The sequence below is a fragment of the Lissotriton vulgaris genome, chromosome 12 (genome assembly GCF_964263255.1).
Source record: "Lissotriton vulgaris chromosome 12, aLisVul1.2, whole genome shotgun sequence".
NCBI classification, from domain to species: Eukaryota; Metazoa; Chordata; class Amphibia; order Caudata; family Salamandridae; genus Lissotriton; species Lissotriton vulgaris.
Window position 1 is genome coordinate 527,069,021 of NC_141700.1, and position 14,453 is coordinate 527,083,473.

Below are 14,453 nucleotides of genomic sequence, written 5' to 3' on the forward strand. Positions count from 1 at the left end.
CGGACCCCAGATGTCCTTAGGCCGACAGCGCACAGGCATAAGCTCAGCATAGATATTGTGTTGTTCCTGACAGTATGTCATATCTTCAATCCACTCCTTAAACTTCGGAGCCCTGCCCCTCCCCCATCTGCAAGCCACTCTCCTTTTTGCCAATAAGAGCTCAACATCCACAAATCTACGAGATGCTTTAGGAACATCTTTAGTATAGCCCAGTATCATCGTGATGGGGTCCAGTGGGACCACTCCGTCAGTCAAGACCTGAAGCGCCGCGTCCAGTACTCCTGAACCGCTCTACATTCCCAAGCAAGGTGGAGAAATCCCGCTCCTTCTGCACGGCAACGAGCACACCTGTCGTTATCCTCTAAGTGTAGCTTTAGTTTCCTAACCGGTGTAAAATAAAATCTCTGCACAAATTTGTAATGGATAATTTTGAGCCTGCAGTTAGACGAGATGTTCGCCGTGACGGAGCAGCAATATTGCCACTGTTCGTCAGTTATGTCAGTACCCAGTTCCGAACTCCAACTGGCACGCGCTCGGGGTGTGGCAGACACTCTTTGCGATCTGATGTTATTGTACAGCTTCGACACCAAGTGTCGGCCATCCAATATCAGTAGCACATGCAGGGGCAAGACCACTCCTGGCTCATCCGGAAAGTGCGGAAGGATCTCCCGCATCCCCTGTCGAAGTCTAATGAAATAGAAAATCTCCAGCGGCGTCGGGGATCCACTCTGAAATATCTGGTCTTTAGTGCGGAACTGCCCATTGATGAACATATCACCCCACGTGTTCAAGTTGATGCGTTTACACATTGAACGGAAGCCAGGTTCCTGTAACAGGGACAATCGTGGGTGGTATGTGAGTGGCATGGCCGGCGAGTACAGCAAAGGAGCGTCGAGTGCCCTTACCACTCTCCGCCAGGCGTCTGCAGTACACGTAGCTGTGGTAGCTGGTGTCTCAATGTCTCCTGCTCTGCCCTGCAGCATACCATTGAGCAGGAGGGGGTGCACAATCCATTCCTCAGCCGCAACTTGTGGCATGAAGGGCTCAGGATGAATCCAGTGGTATGCATGTTGCGCCTGCGCGCTCAAGTAATAAGTTTCAAAATCTGGCACGTCAAACCCGCCTCTGTCATAAGGCTGCGTCAGGGTGGACCAAGTTAGCCGTGGCTGTTTACCCCCCCAGAACAGTCGCAGTCGTTCTGACCGTAATCTCTTAAAGAAATATGAGCCCAGGTAGTAGGGGACATTTTGAAAGATATATAAGAAACGGGGGAGCACCACCATCTTTATCAACGAGGCCCTGCCTGCCATTGAGAGTGGCAAGGACATCCACCGTGTTACATTATCGGCCAGTTGAGAGATAGCCACTCCATAGTTAAGTCTAACCGTTTCCTCTCTATTGAGCGAGATCGTAATGCCCAAATAGCGTAGGTCTGTGCTGCACCACTCTAGGGGGAAGTCTAATTGGAAGTGTTGCACCGCCGCCGTTAGGGGAAAAATTGTGATTTTTTCCAATTAATGTGTATTCCGGAAAGCCTGCCAAAGACAAGGAATTCCCTCAGCAATGGGTTGAGATTCTGTTGTGGGTCCTTCACATAAAGCGTTACATCATCAGCGTAAAGCGATATCCCTATCTGCCTTTGGAAGCAGTTGAATGCGCTAAGTTTATGCAGCTGCCGAATCCGACACGCCAATGGCTCAATTGATATGGCAAACAGGAGGGGGGACAGAGGGCATCCCTGCCTGGTCCCCCTCGTGATCGGCATTTGGGAGGATAGCACCCCATTAATGACAACTCTAGCCACCGGTGCGGTGTATAACAGCTCCACCAATGCGATGAATATCTTGGGAAACCCCATCCTGCACAGTATGGCCATGAGGTACTTCCATTCCACCGAATCAAACGCCTTAGTGGCATCAAGAAATATCGCAGCAACCGGTATCTCTGGGGCTATGGTGGGGATGAGCGAAAACAGTGTGCGAAGATTGTGCGACGTGGCCCGTCCCGGCACAAAGCCAGCCTGGTCCGGGAGCACTAATGTGGTCATGAGTAGCGACAACCTAGCCGCCAACACTTTCGCCAGTATCTTCGCGTCACAGTTAAGGAGAGATTGGGGTCTGTAAGAATCAGTGTCTAAAGGGTCCTTGCCTGGTTTGAAAAGAGAAGTAATCGCCACCTCTCTCATCGACCCCGGCAGTCTCCCCACCTCCAACGATTCCTCAAAAACTTCCTTGAGTACTGGCGCCATCGTGTCCACATAACACTTATAAAATTCAGCCAGGAGGCCGTCTAGCCCTGCCGCTTTGCCATTGCTCAAGGACAGGATGGCATCCCGTATTTCCTCCACCTCTTGAGGACCCCCAAGAAAGGCTCGATGGCCGTCTGTGAGCCAGCAGAGTGCAATGTCATTCAGAAAGTCCCCAAATTCCACGTCGCCCTTTTGCTGTGTGGAGTACAGTTGCAGGTAGTGCTGTAGGAAAGTCTCCTGTATCCCCCCAGTGTCCTGACATCTCTTACCCTCCTTAGTGGTGATGTCTAGGATATGAGTGCTAAATCGCTGGTGTCTCGTGATGGCAGCTAGAACTTTACCCGGTCGCTCACCTTCACAATACCTCCTGGCTGTCCAGTATTTACCTCTGAATTTCACTTCCCTGGCTGCCTCCTCCTCAAACTTCGACAGCTTCTCCCTGAATGCCTGCTTCAGTGCCGGGTCATCGCCCCCAACCATTCTATCCTCGAGTGCCTTAAGTTCCGACTCCAATCTGGCCAGTGTGCGTACTATGTCCCTCAGCACCCCACAGCTTTTAGCGATTGTGACCCCTCTTATAGTGACCTTAAATGCCTCCCAGATCACCTCCACGCTATACACCGATCCCTTGTTTCTGGGAAAAAAGGCCTCTATTTCTTCGCCAAGCTCCAATTTAAAGACTGAATCTAGTAGAGCCGATGGGAACAGACGCCAAGGTGGACGAACCCTATTCAACCCCTGGCATAGCTAGTGTAATCAGAACTGGGCAGTGGTCCGAGTAGGTCCTGGGCAAATGTGCCACCTTGTGTAGTCCTCTCCCAAGCCCCCGCGATACAAAGCAGTAATCAAGACGTGCCCAAGTTTGTGCATGCGCTGTGAAATGTGTGCCCTCTCTGCTCTCAGGATGTGTAAACCTCCAGCTGTCTAGCTGGCCCGCTTCAAGGAGTATACCCTGCAGCGTATCTCGCGCTTGGACATTATACTGACCGCTCCCGTCTGATCTGTCTGCGCCCGGTCTAAGTGCAAGGTGGAAATCTCCACCCCAGATGATATGTGTGGCATCAATTTCGAGTATGTGCCCCCAAAGTGTCGTGAAAAACCCTGGTGTATCAACGTTGGGTGCATAACAGTTCACAATTATCACAACATCCGTACCCAGCCTCCCCCACAAAACCACGTATCTCCCCTCGACATCCAACTTCACCCCTAGTTTCTGAAATGCAAGCGATTTCTTAATCAATACTGCAGTCCCTCTAGCATATGTAGAGTACGATGAGAATTTCCTAATGAGGGCCCACTTACTGGCAAACCGGGGTTCACTCCTCGGACGGAGATGGGTTTCCTGCAATAAGGCTATTTGCACCTGATGTCGATCCAGATATGCAAGCACATTCCTACACTTCCTTGCGTCATTGAGGCCCTGCACATTCCAAGATATCACTGATATTCTACCCAATGCACTATCACCCATCACACACAATGCGAATCAAACTAGCCAGCCCTTGTAGGCGCCCAGCCCACCAGTCGTCCACAGCACACACCAGCCGCCATGTAACATGTAGCTCTCGCAATTTCCTTTCTGTACCCCAGCATGATCCCTGAAAATCGTCCCTCCCAGTCTCTCCATTTGTAACTCTCGCAAGCAAACAGAACCGGAGCAAAAGTGTCTCATAAAGAGACAGCTCCCTTGCCTCCCCCCACCAATAACAGCCCAACATCCACATACCCAGGCCTCCCACCTCCCACTGAAGCAACCCCAACTTGCCAGCAATCCAACCCCACCCCCCGCCCTCAGATCCCACTTTCGGAAAGAACAACAAACAGTGAGGGGAACTCCCTTCGGGGGACATCCAAGGTGCGCACCTACTCACCCCCACAACTCCATCCTGCCCCCCAGGACTCATAAGGGAACAGTTAGAGAGGAGGGGCGGTGCCTGGCAGGTATCACCACCTGCAGTGCCATACCCGTCCGTGGCATTCCAGTCTCTCATGGCTCCCCCTGACGTAGAAGAGCCTCAGTATGGTCAAACTGAGTGTGCTGATGCATCACCACTCTAGTACAGTCTGTTATTATAAATCATCTATCTTCATTTTCCGCTGGATGACTCTCAGCTTCATCCTCGTCAGCTTCGCGCCGCCCCCCTCCAGCTCGCCTCAGTTTCTTTATGTAGTCCTCCACTTGTTGCGGAGTTTTAAAAAAATGTTGCTTGCCCTGATGAGTGACCCTAAGTTTGGCCGGATAGAGGAGGGCATAGTCTATCTGCATATCTATAAGCTTTTTCTTGACGTCGAGGAACTTCCTATGTTGCTCCTGCACAACGGGGGTGAAATCCGGGTATATTGAAAAATTCACTCCATCGCATGACAAGTGTCTATTCGCCCGTGCCGCTCGAAGTGCAGTGTCGCGATCTCGGTAGTTGAGAAGGCGGGCAATTATAGGTCGCAGCGTGGCTCCTTGCTTGGGGCGCGGACCAAGGGATCGATGTGCTCTCTCAACAATGAATTGGCTGGAGAATGCGTCCTTTTCCACCGCCGCCAAAAGGATTTTCTCAACGTAGTCCTCCATGCAACCGGTGTTGGTCGATTCCGGCACACCAAGGACTCGTATGTTGTTGCGCCGACTGCGCGCCTCCAACTCCTAATTTTTTGCAGCGATTACCCTCAGTACGTTGTCCATCCGCGACAGACGAGTTTCATGGGACGCAGTTGTGTCTTCAGTCCCCGACATGCGCCTCTCCGCCTCGACCAGGCGCTCTTCATGTACTTTTATCTTTTGAGCGACAGCATCCATCCTAGAAGATAGACGATCTACCTTATCGACTATGGTGGCAAAGCCTTGTCTCATCTCCTCCATCATTAACCGCATCTCCAGGGATGGCGACGTGGTAGAGCTGGCTGGAGTAGCGGGACCATGCGCTCCTCCGCTCTCAGCTGTGTTGCGTGTGACTTTCTTTACAGCGGCAGATTCAAAGGACAGTTTCGGCTGCTTATTATCTTGTTTCCCCATGGCGCCCCTTTTATAGGGACTAGAGGCCGCCGGTGAGTCACGACTGGTGCGATCCTCCCTACTAGGTGAAGGTCCTTTGAGCATTGACACCCTGCGCGGTCTCAGGTCCAAGCGCAGTCTCGAGTTAAGCAGCGAGCCAAAAGTCCCTGTGTACAGGGCTGATTTGTACGCGGTGTTCTCAAGGCGCACCAACAGTGGCCAATTGTACGGCACCATGAGCAATCTCTTCAGTGACCCTAGGTCGTGTCGCAGAATGACTGCGGTAGCCCAGCGTGTATAGCGCTTCCAAGGTCAGGAAGGAATCAGAGGCAGGCCCCCGATGCAACCACTCATTGTCGGCCGGACCTGCAGCGTGGAGCCACTGCACGCGGCCAGGAGGGGCGCCGGGAAACGGTAGCACCCTCCCCAGCCCCAACCTGTCACCAATGTCAGTTCAGCGTGTGGAGGTCACTCACCGCGCAAGATGCCGGTAATCCGTGGTGGTCCGCAGGTCACTCCCGCCAGCAGCCCCAGCGTATCACGCCGCAGCAGTCACGATCGCCCTGTTGCGCCAGTCACTCCGATGAGCCACATCCCAATCGATATCTCTCTGGCCTCAATATAGTAGTCCTCTCCTCACTGTGCAAGTGGCCGGCCCTTCCAGTGTACACACAGTTAATGGCAGGGCACAGCAGCCAGCTCCACGCGTGAAAGCGGCCCTCAGAGAGTAATACCACCATCGCCTGTATAGTCAGCAAGGGCCTGCCTCCCCAGCGCAGCAGTGTGTGTCCTCCTCCCCTCCACGGCTCAATCTGGAAGATGCGTGCAGATCCGACTGTGGAGCCACCCCAGCGCCAAGACCCCCAGGGCCTCAATCATTCAGCAGGGGACCGCCAACGCGGGCCCCCCGCACACGTTGTCGGTGCAGGGAAGTGCGGGTCGCACTCCCTGGGTCTGTCTCCCGCCTAGGTCTCCGGCAGAGAGAAGGTCAGAAGGCCCCGTTCCGCAATGCTGCACCACCAGGCCCGCAGCGCAGGCCTGCAAGCCTCTCTCTCCCCCCCGGGAGGCTCAGGCTAGGTGTCCTTCCCCCGCGTGATGAGGGGGTGCCGGGTGTGCTAGCAGCAGGGGGGGGGGGGGGGGTGCGCCGTACCTCTCGGCGATCCTCAGTCTCTCGGGCGGCCGCCGCCGTACAGGTTCACCGCGGGCGCCTTCACGGCCCTTCCCCTGTTGGCACGCCCCGGTCTCGCGTGAATGTCCGCCCGGCCAGGCGCAGCAGCAGGCTCCAGAGGTAGGATGCGGTCAACCTTCGAGCAGCGCTAATTCCGCCATGCAGCAGCGCAGAGGCTCAAAATTCACACCGAGGCCTCTTCATACCTCGGTGCACACTCGTGCCAAGTTTTAGACGGGTAGCTGCAGGTTAGGAGGATAAATGTAGGATTTTTATAACCAGGCGGCTGGAGCCTCACAGGAGTGCGGCCATTCAGCTCGTGCGCCCTCTAGCGCCGTGAAAATGTTGTCTGGAGGCCCTGTTACCATGCAAACCTCTAAAATTCAGATGTTCTGCATAGATACAAATAACCAACAGCATAAAGAGGAAGTTCATTTCGATGTAATCCAAGCCCCACAATATGGCTTTATTTTAGGAATGCCTTGGCTTTGCTTGCATAACCCTTTAATAGATTGGCAAAAAAGGGAACTTGTTTTTCTTTCTCAATATTTTCACTCCACATGTTTAACACCTTGGGTGCTTGAGAGATTCCCCTCCTGTTCTGCATTCCCTGAATCCCCATTGTTCATGACGAGCTCAGCTCGTCATGAGCACAGCTCAACCGTGCCTCATGACGAGCTCAGCTCGTCATGAGCAGCGAAGGGGTTAAACACCAAAGAATCTACAACGGGACAAATTGCAACCACGGAAGAGAAAGAAACTGCGCTACCAACTCCCTATGAGGAATTTAAAGAAGTCTTCAGTGAAGCAAAAGCAGCGACCCTCCCTCCTCATTGGTTATACGACTGTCAAATTGATCTTGTGCCTGGTTCATGTGTGCCTAACTGTCGGATATATGAATTATCAGAAAAAGAAAACTAACATTTGAGACAATATCTTTTTTTTTTTTTGAAAAACATTTTTATTGCAGATGCACAGATACATGTAAAAAATACATCTCCACAATCCAGCAAACAGTAAGCAGTGCCTACACCGGTAAGATAGAGGCCCATCAGACCCCCTGCTCTCAACATTGCGAAAAAACAACAAACAAATCGCCATCGCACCCGGGTCACTTAGGCGGAGCCCCGCCCTAGCATAGAAGGTGGCCATAATGTCCATCCGGGCATCTGCTTTTTTCTTTATTCCTTTTTATCCATTAACTGTCCCCCGAACCCAAGTAGCAAAACCAACCCCCCCCCCCCCCCCCTCCCCTGAACTCAACTAAACAATGCGGGGGAAAGTAAGAGCTCATCCCATAAGTTAACGTGAGTCCGGATATCCTTGAGAATAGTGCATTCTGTTTCCATCAGCCGCAGCCCTCCCTGTCCCGCCCCACACACAAGCCGCCCCTGGACTGTCAAATTATTGGCACACTCCCTGCACACTGCGCCCCCTCCAAACCAGGCCCGTCGCCCACCCCATCATCCCCCCAAACCCCGGACCCCTGCATAGGCCTCCCTACCCCGACCCACTCTCCAGCCCATGATACTGCCTCCATTTTGAGACAATATCTTGATCAGCACTTGGAAAACGGATTTATACGCACATAAGTCACCTGCGGCCTCTCCGTTGTTTTTTTATTCCTAAGGCAAATGGGAAATTAAGAACTTGTATTGATTTATAGAGCATTGAATAAGATCACAATAAAGAACAAGTACCCCCTTCTATTGATCCCAGTTCTTTTGGACCAGGTGAAGACCGCTGTGATCTACACCAAATTAGATCTTCGAGGTGCATATCATTTGGTGCGCATTCGTAATGGGGACGAATGGAAAACGGCGTCTTAAACCAGATATGGGGGGGCGTGGCCAAGATGGCGGTGTGAGCGGACGTGTCTCCGAGAGCTCCCACCGCCAGCCGTCTTTATAGCACCATTGCAGCGCTTCAATCCCCCATCAGTGGGCCCCGTCGGAGAGCGCTTACAGCCGGGAGAGGTCTGCGCCTGGAGGAGAGAACCGAACGACGCTGGGGCCACCCCGAACAGAGGGAGAAGTGCCGCTGTGAGCGAGGCCGGGTTGGGCCTAGCGGAGAGGAGCCGCGGGGCGTGGCCTTGGGCCCCGGCGAGGCAGTCCAACTGGGTGGCGCCAGACTACGCGAGAGCCGACGCCTGAGCGGAGGGTCCGGCCCGCGTGTTGACAGCGCGAGGCCCCTGGGACGACACTGTCCGGGGGCTACTGCGGACCCGCGAGCACGCGGTTGCAGTGGTAGCGGCAGAGACAGATCTCTGAAGGCGGATTTGCTGGCAGCCAGGCGAAGTGGGCCCGACAGCGGATCACGGCGGATGGAACACAGAACCCGAGCCCCAGGGACTGAGGTGAGGAGCAGCGGGGAGGAATCGTACCCGAGTAGCGGCTGAGAGTGTCGACGCGTCGACCAGGCCCAGAGGGTTTCGGAAGCGCCGAGGTAGAGCCCACAGGGGGAATCGAACGGAAGCGCCTGATTCGCACTGGAGTTTGCTTCCGCCATTTTGAGCCACTCGCTGGTCAGAGCTGCCCCTTGTGTGGCATCCTAGAAACCCTGCTAGGCCCCGACTGCGAGCAGAACACGGAGGCGCTCAGTGGGCAAATAGAGGCCAGTGCCCGGACAGGAGCGACCGGATACCAGTGACTGGTGTCCTGGTCCAGCTGCGGACACCCTGGGGTTTGGGCAGTGACAGAGTGTAGTCTCCTTGGCACCGGAGCGGGGAAAGACGGGCTCCTGGCGCAGCCCTAGGTGAGCTCCCCTGAATACCGGACCGACCCGTTGAACTTTCTTGCACCCTCGTTGCCGGAACCCACGCCTTCAAGCAGCACTGGTGGTGTCCGGGCCGGGGAGGCTCTGAGTGACATGTCCTCGGGGAGAATCCAGAAGGACAGGACTATTAAGGATCTATTCACTCCCAGCACAATGGGGAAGCGGACGGACACCGCCACATCCAGCCAATGGACCGGCACGGAAAAGAAGACCACTGACTCTCCACCCTCGGGAAAGGCGGACATTGAGTAGACTATCACAAAGACCTTTCTAGAATCCCTCTTCGCTGGCCTGCGAGAGGACATCCACGCGTTGAAGAGGGAACTACAGGAGGAAATACGGGAAGTCCGACGCGACACTGACGCCATAAGAGAAAGTGTGGCGTTACTAGAAACCAAATGCGATGGGCGAGATGTAGAAATAGAGGCGCTGCGGCAAGAAATAGTCCGTATTCACGACCAACAGGTGGACCTCCAGTCTCACGCCGAGGACCTGGAGAACCGCTCCCGGCGGCACAACATCAGGATTCGGGGAGTGAAGCAGGCTCCCGACACAGACGACCTCTTCCATTTCACCCAAGGCCTCTTCAACCACATCCTGGGCCGACCGGCGGACTCAACGCTTCGGTTGAACAGAGCCCATAGGACGGGCCCGCCCAGGGCGGCCTCGTCCCAACTGGCTGACATCTTGGTCTGGGTGCAGGACTTCCACACGAAGGAGGAGATCCTTAGCAAAGCGCGCCAGTGGGAACCATCTCATATGGTGCCCACTCGCCGACTCTATATCAGGACCTCGCCTCCATCACCCTGGAGAAACGACGGTCATTCCGACCGATCACGGCAGAACTGCGACGCGACATCCCATATAGCTGGGGTCACCCCTTTCGCCTGGTGTTTAAGCTGGACAACAAGGTTCACCAGTTGCGGTCTTTCAGGGATGCATGCAAATTGCTATGCCTCGAGGAAACGACGGAGGATGACGATCAGCCTGGAGGGGGAGCAAATGGCACGGACGGCCCTGGGCAGTGGAAACAGCAACGGCGACGACATAGACTGAGGCGCCCGGCCGCGCAAGAGATCGAAGATGGTCGCCGTGCTGCGGTAGAAACCGTAGCGCTGGGACTGGCAGCCTCCGACAGCGGATAACCAACGATGAGGTGGCACGAGGGCTTTTGATGAGACAGTGGGGATTGGGGCCGACTGAGTCGGCGGCGGGGGCGGAGGTATTGGACTCCGACACATTCCCCCGAAGGTGTCCCAACCTCCTCGTCTACAACTATGGACGTTGGACAGGACTATTTTTGGTATTCTTCAAGTTGGGGAAAGGGGAGGGAGGGTGGTCTCCTTGGCAGGTGGAGGGGTGGGGAGAGACTGTTTTGCTTCTTTGGCCAGTCAGGAAAAGGGGGTTTCTGGACTGGGAGAGACCTTTCCCATTCATCTCTGGATGAAGGACTATCAATGTTGGCTTCTTGGGAATGCGGGGGGTGGGGGGCTGTCAAGGGTTTTGTTCATTGTGGGGAGGGGGGTGTTGTTGGTAAGGGGGAGGAACTCCGGATCCGAGTGAATGTTGGACTGAAAGGGTGTGGCGAATTGCGCAGATCTGAGGGTCCTGGGTGGCCCGGGCAGCTGCGAGACAGGGCTTGGCTGATGTTTTGGCCACTGGAAGTTTTCTCAGAGAGCGTGTGGGGTATGACTCCTTATGCCTGCGACTGAGTTGAGTGTGCTCACGTTGAATGTGCGTGGGCGCAGTCCGGTTAAGCAGCGAGCGGTGCTGTCCCTGCTGGAGAATTCAAAAGCAGATATCTGTCTCCTCCAGGAAACGCATTTGCTAACTAAGGATTGTCATAGGCTTAAATCCCGTCACTTTCCGACACAACTTTTCTCATCCACGACCACAAAGACTGCTGGGGTGGCGCTCCTGGTGTCAAAGCGATTTAAGGGGAAGCAGTTACACCGGGGAAGGAGGTTAAAGGACGACTCCTATCATGCAGGTTCTCACTGGGTGCTCACACCTTCACGGTGATTGCGGTTTATGCGCCAAATGAGGGGCAGGAGAAGTTCTTCCACCAAGTGCTTACTGAAGCAGCGGCGGCACCTGATAGACACGTTCTGGTTGGGGGGGACCTCAATTTAGTTTTTGACAACCTACTTGACAGGTCAGCGCAACGATCCACGCAGGCAGGCACTTTATCGGAGGGGGGACGGAACAGATTGTCAGAACTGGGTATGACGGACTTGTGGCACTCCCTCACCCCGGGCGACCGGGACTACACATATTACTCCAACGCCCACAAAACCTATGCGCGCCTAGATTATTTCCTAACATCCACTTCATTTAGAGCGCTGGCGTCAAGCGTTGAAATAGGAGCGGCAGCCCTTTCCGATCATGCACCACTCACACCGGTGTTTACCTTTCCACCGGTGGGGCGCAGTGCCCGTTGCTGGAGACTGAGGGACACGCTGCTGCACAGACAGGGGGTTGTGGCCAAGATCAAGGAAGCTATAGCTGAATACCTGGTACACAACACACCGAAGGACACTTCACATGCAACACATTGGGCAGCACTCAAGGCAGTCATACGGGGCGAGTTCATTGCAATCGCGGCAGCAGAAAATGCGGAGAGGGCCCGTAAGAGAGACGAGCTCTCTGCCGCACGAAGGAATTGGAGCAGGTACACCAGAGGACAGGGGCGCTGCGGGTGTGGAAACAGTTGTGAGTGGCACGTCAACAGTTAGCAGCACTAGATCAAGATAGAGCAGAATACGCGGCACTACTGGTACGACATGCATACTACACGGGAGGCGACAGATGCGGGAGGCTGTTGGGTCGGGCACTCCGCGAACAGCAGCAGCGACACTCGGTGCAGGAAATGCACACGCAGGACGGAGTCACAGTGACGGAGGACGGAGCTATAGCGCAGGCATTTAGTGACTTTTATACCACACTATACGAGGGGGCTGCTCTGGATCCAGCGGACGGGGCGGCCTTCCTGGACTCGGTGTCCATACCGGCTTTATCGACGGAACAATCTGAACTCCTTGACAGGGAGATCCGTCCTGAAGAAGTCATTGCCGCGATCTCCCGCCTCAAGCTGGCCAAGGCGCCAGGACCGGATGGCTTCACCGCCGCCTTTTACAAAACATTCTGCCCCCAGGTTGCTCCGTTGTTGACTGCCCTCTTTAATTCCTTCTCGGAGCCCGGCGCCATCCCAAGAGATCTGATGAGTGCCATGATCTCGGTCATTCCCAAACCGGGAAAGGACTGAACGCAATGCGGGGCCTACCGCCCTATCTCGTTACTTAACGTAGATCTGAAGCTTTACACCAGTATACTGTCGAAGCGGCTGGGCCCACTTATGCCGGTTCTGATTGATCCGGACCAGGCCGGCTTTATACCGGAGCGCCAGACGGTCGACAACACAAAAAGAGCACTCCACTTAGTGGAACGGGCCTCCAGGTTGCCGGGAGAGTTCATGATGTTGGCAATTGATGCAGAGAAGGCCTTCGATCGTGTCCACTGGCCGTACTTGGAACAGGTGCTCATCAAGGCAGGGTTAGGCGCGAGATTTCGTACGTGGGTTCTGAACTGCTATACCTTCCCCATGGCGTCGGTTCGGGTGAATGGCTGCTCATCGCCCGTATTCCCCATCGAACGCGGAACTCGACAGGGGTGTCCGCTCTCGCCCCTGCTCTTTGCGCTGTATATGGAACCCCTGGCGCAGGCCATGCGATCGCATCCGACCATTAAGGGGATTAAATTCGGGGCTTATATCCACACGATTAGCTTATACGCTGATGACGTCTTGCTTTCCTTTGCTTCCCCTGCGGCATCCCTGCCGGCCGGGGCGGCCATCCTGGATGCGTTTGCAAAGGCCTCTGGCTTTAAGGTGAACATAACGAAATCAGTAGCACTTGACCTTTCCTTGGAGGCACACAAGCGGGCCTCCCTTGAAGCACAATTCCCCTTCCAATGGGCAGACGGTGCAGTCCCCTACCTGGGCATACAATTGGCGGCCTCGCTACCAGAAACGGTGCGTCTCAACTACGCTAACCTTAGTCGCACTATCCGCGCGGAGGTCGGGCGGTGGCGGCACCTCCCACTATCTTGGCTGGGCCGAGTGGCAGCAGTAAAGATGACAATCCTCCCGCAAGTTTTATACGTTTTTCGGGCTAGCCCGCTCCGTCCCCCGGAGGGATGGATTCGCCGCACGCAATCGGAGCTGGCTCAGTTTGTGTGGAACGGGAAACGGGCCAGACTCAAGCTGAGGCTAGCGATGCTTCCCCCGGAGAGTGGTGGGCTGGGCCTGCCGGATTTGCGTCACTATTACCAGGCGACCCAACTCAGAACCCTAGTGGAATGGAGCAAATGGGAATCGGAGCGCCATTGGTTGTTCCAGGACCAAGCGGTGGCAGGGCGTCCACTCCAGGAGGTGCCTTTCCTGCGGCGACAACACCGGCCCCCTAACCTATACGCCTCCTTCGTCACGAGGGTACCGCTAGAGGTATGGGTTCGAACATGCGTCTTACACGACCTGACGACCTTCCTATCTCCCCTTACACCTCTGTTAGAGAACCCTGACTTCGGCCCGGGTAGGGATGTCCAGGCCTTTGCACGGTGGCGCCCAGCAGGATGCCGATGCCTCTTTCACATGTATTCAGGTGCGGGAGTGATGCCTTTTGAGGAATTCCGGAAGACCTATGACCTCCCGGAGGCTGAACGCCTTAGGTATCTACAGGTCCGACATTGGGCACTTCAACCCCAGATCCGTGGAGACGCTACACGCAAGCTCAGTAAATATGAATACTGGCTTCTCTCGCGCACCACTGATAAGCGACTCATTTCAGACATATATCGGCTCCTCTTGGACAGATACTCGCGCATTTATAATGCAGGACGGGCTAGATGGGAGAGGGAACTGGGGCGGACTCTGCGCAACAAAGAATGGGAGGACATTTACTACCGCGCCAGACACTCACGAGATGCGTGAGGTTTGGCACCTCACGCGAGATGCGTGAGATTCGGTATCTCACGCGAGATGCCTGAGATTCGGTATCTCACGCGAGATGCGTGAGGTTTGGGACCTCACGCGAGAGGTTTGGCACCTCACGCGAGATGCGTGAGGTTTAGCACCTCACCCGAGATGCGCGAGGTTTAGCACCTCACGCGAGATGCGTGAGGTTTAGCACCTCACGCGAGATGCGTTATGTTTGGCACTTCACGCGAGATGCGTTGAGGTTTGGTACCTCACCCGAGATGCGTGAGGTTTGGCACCTCAC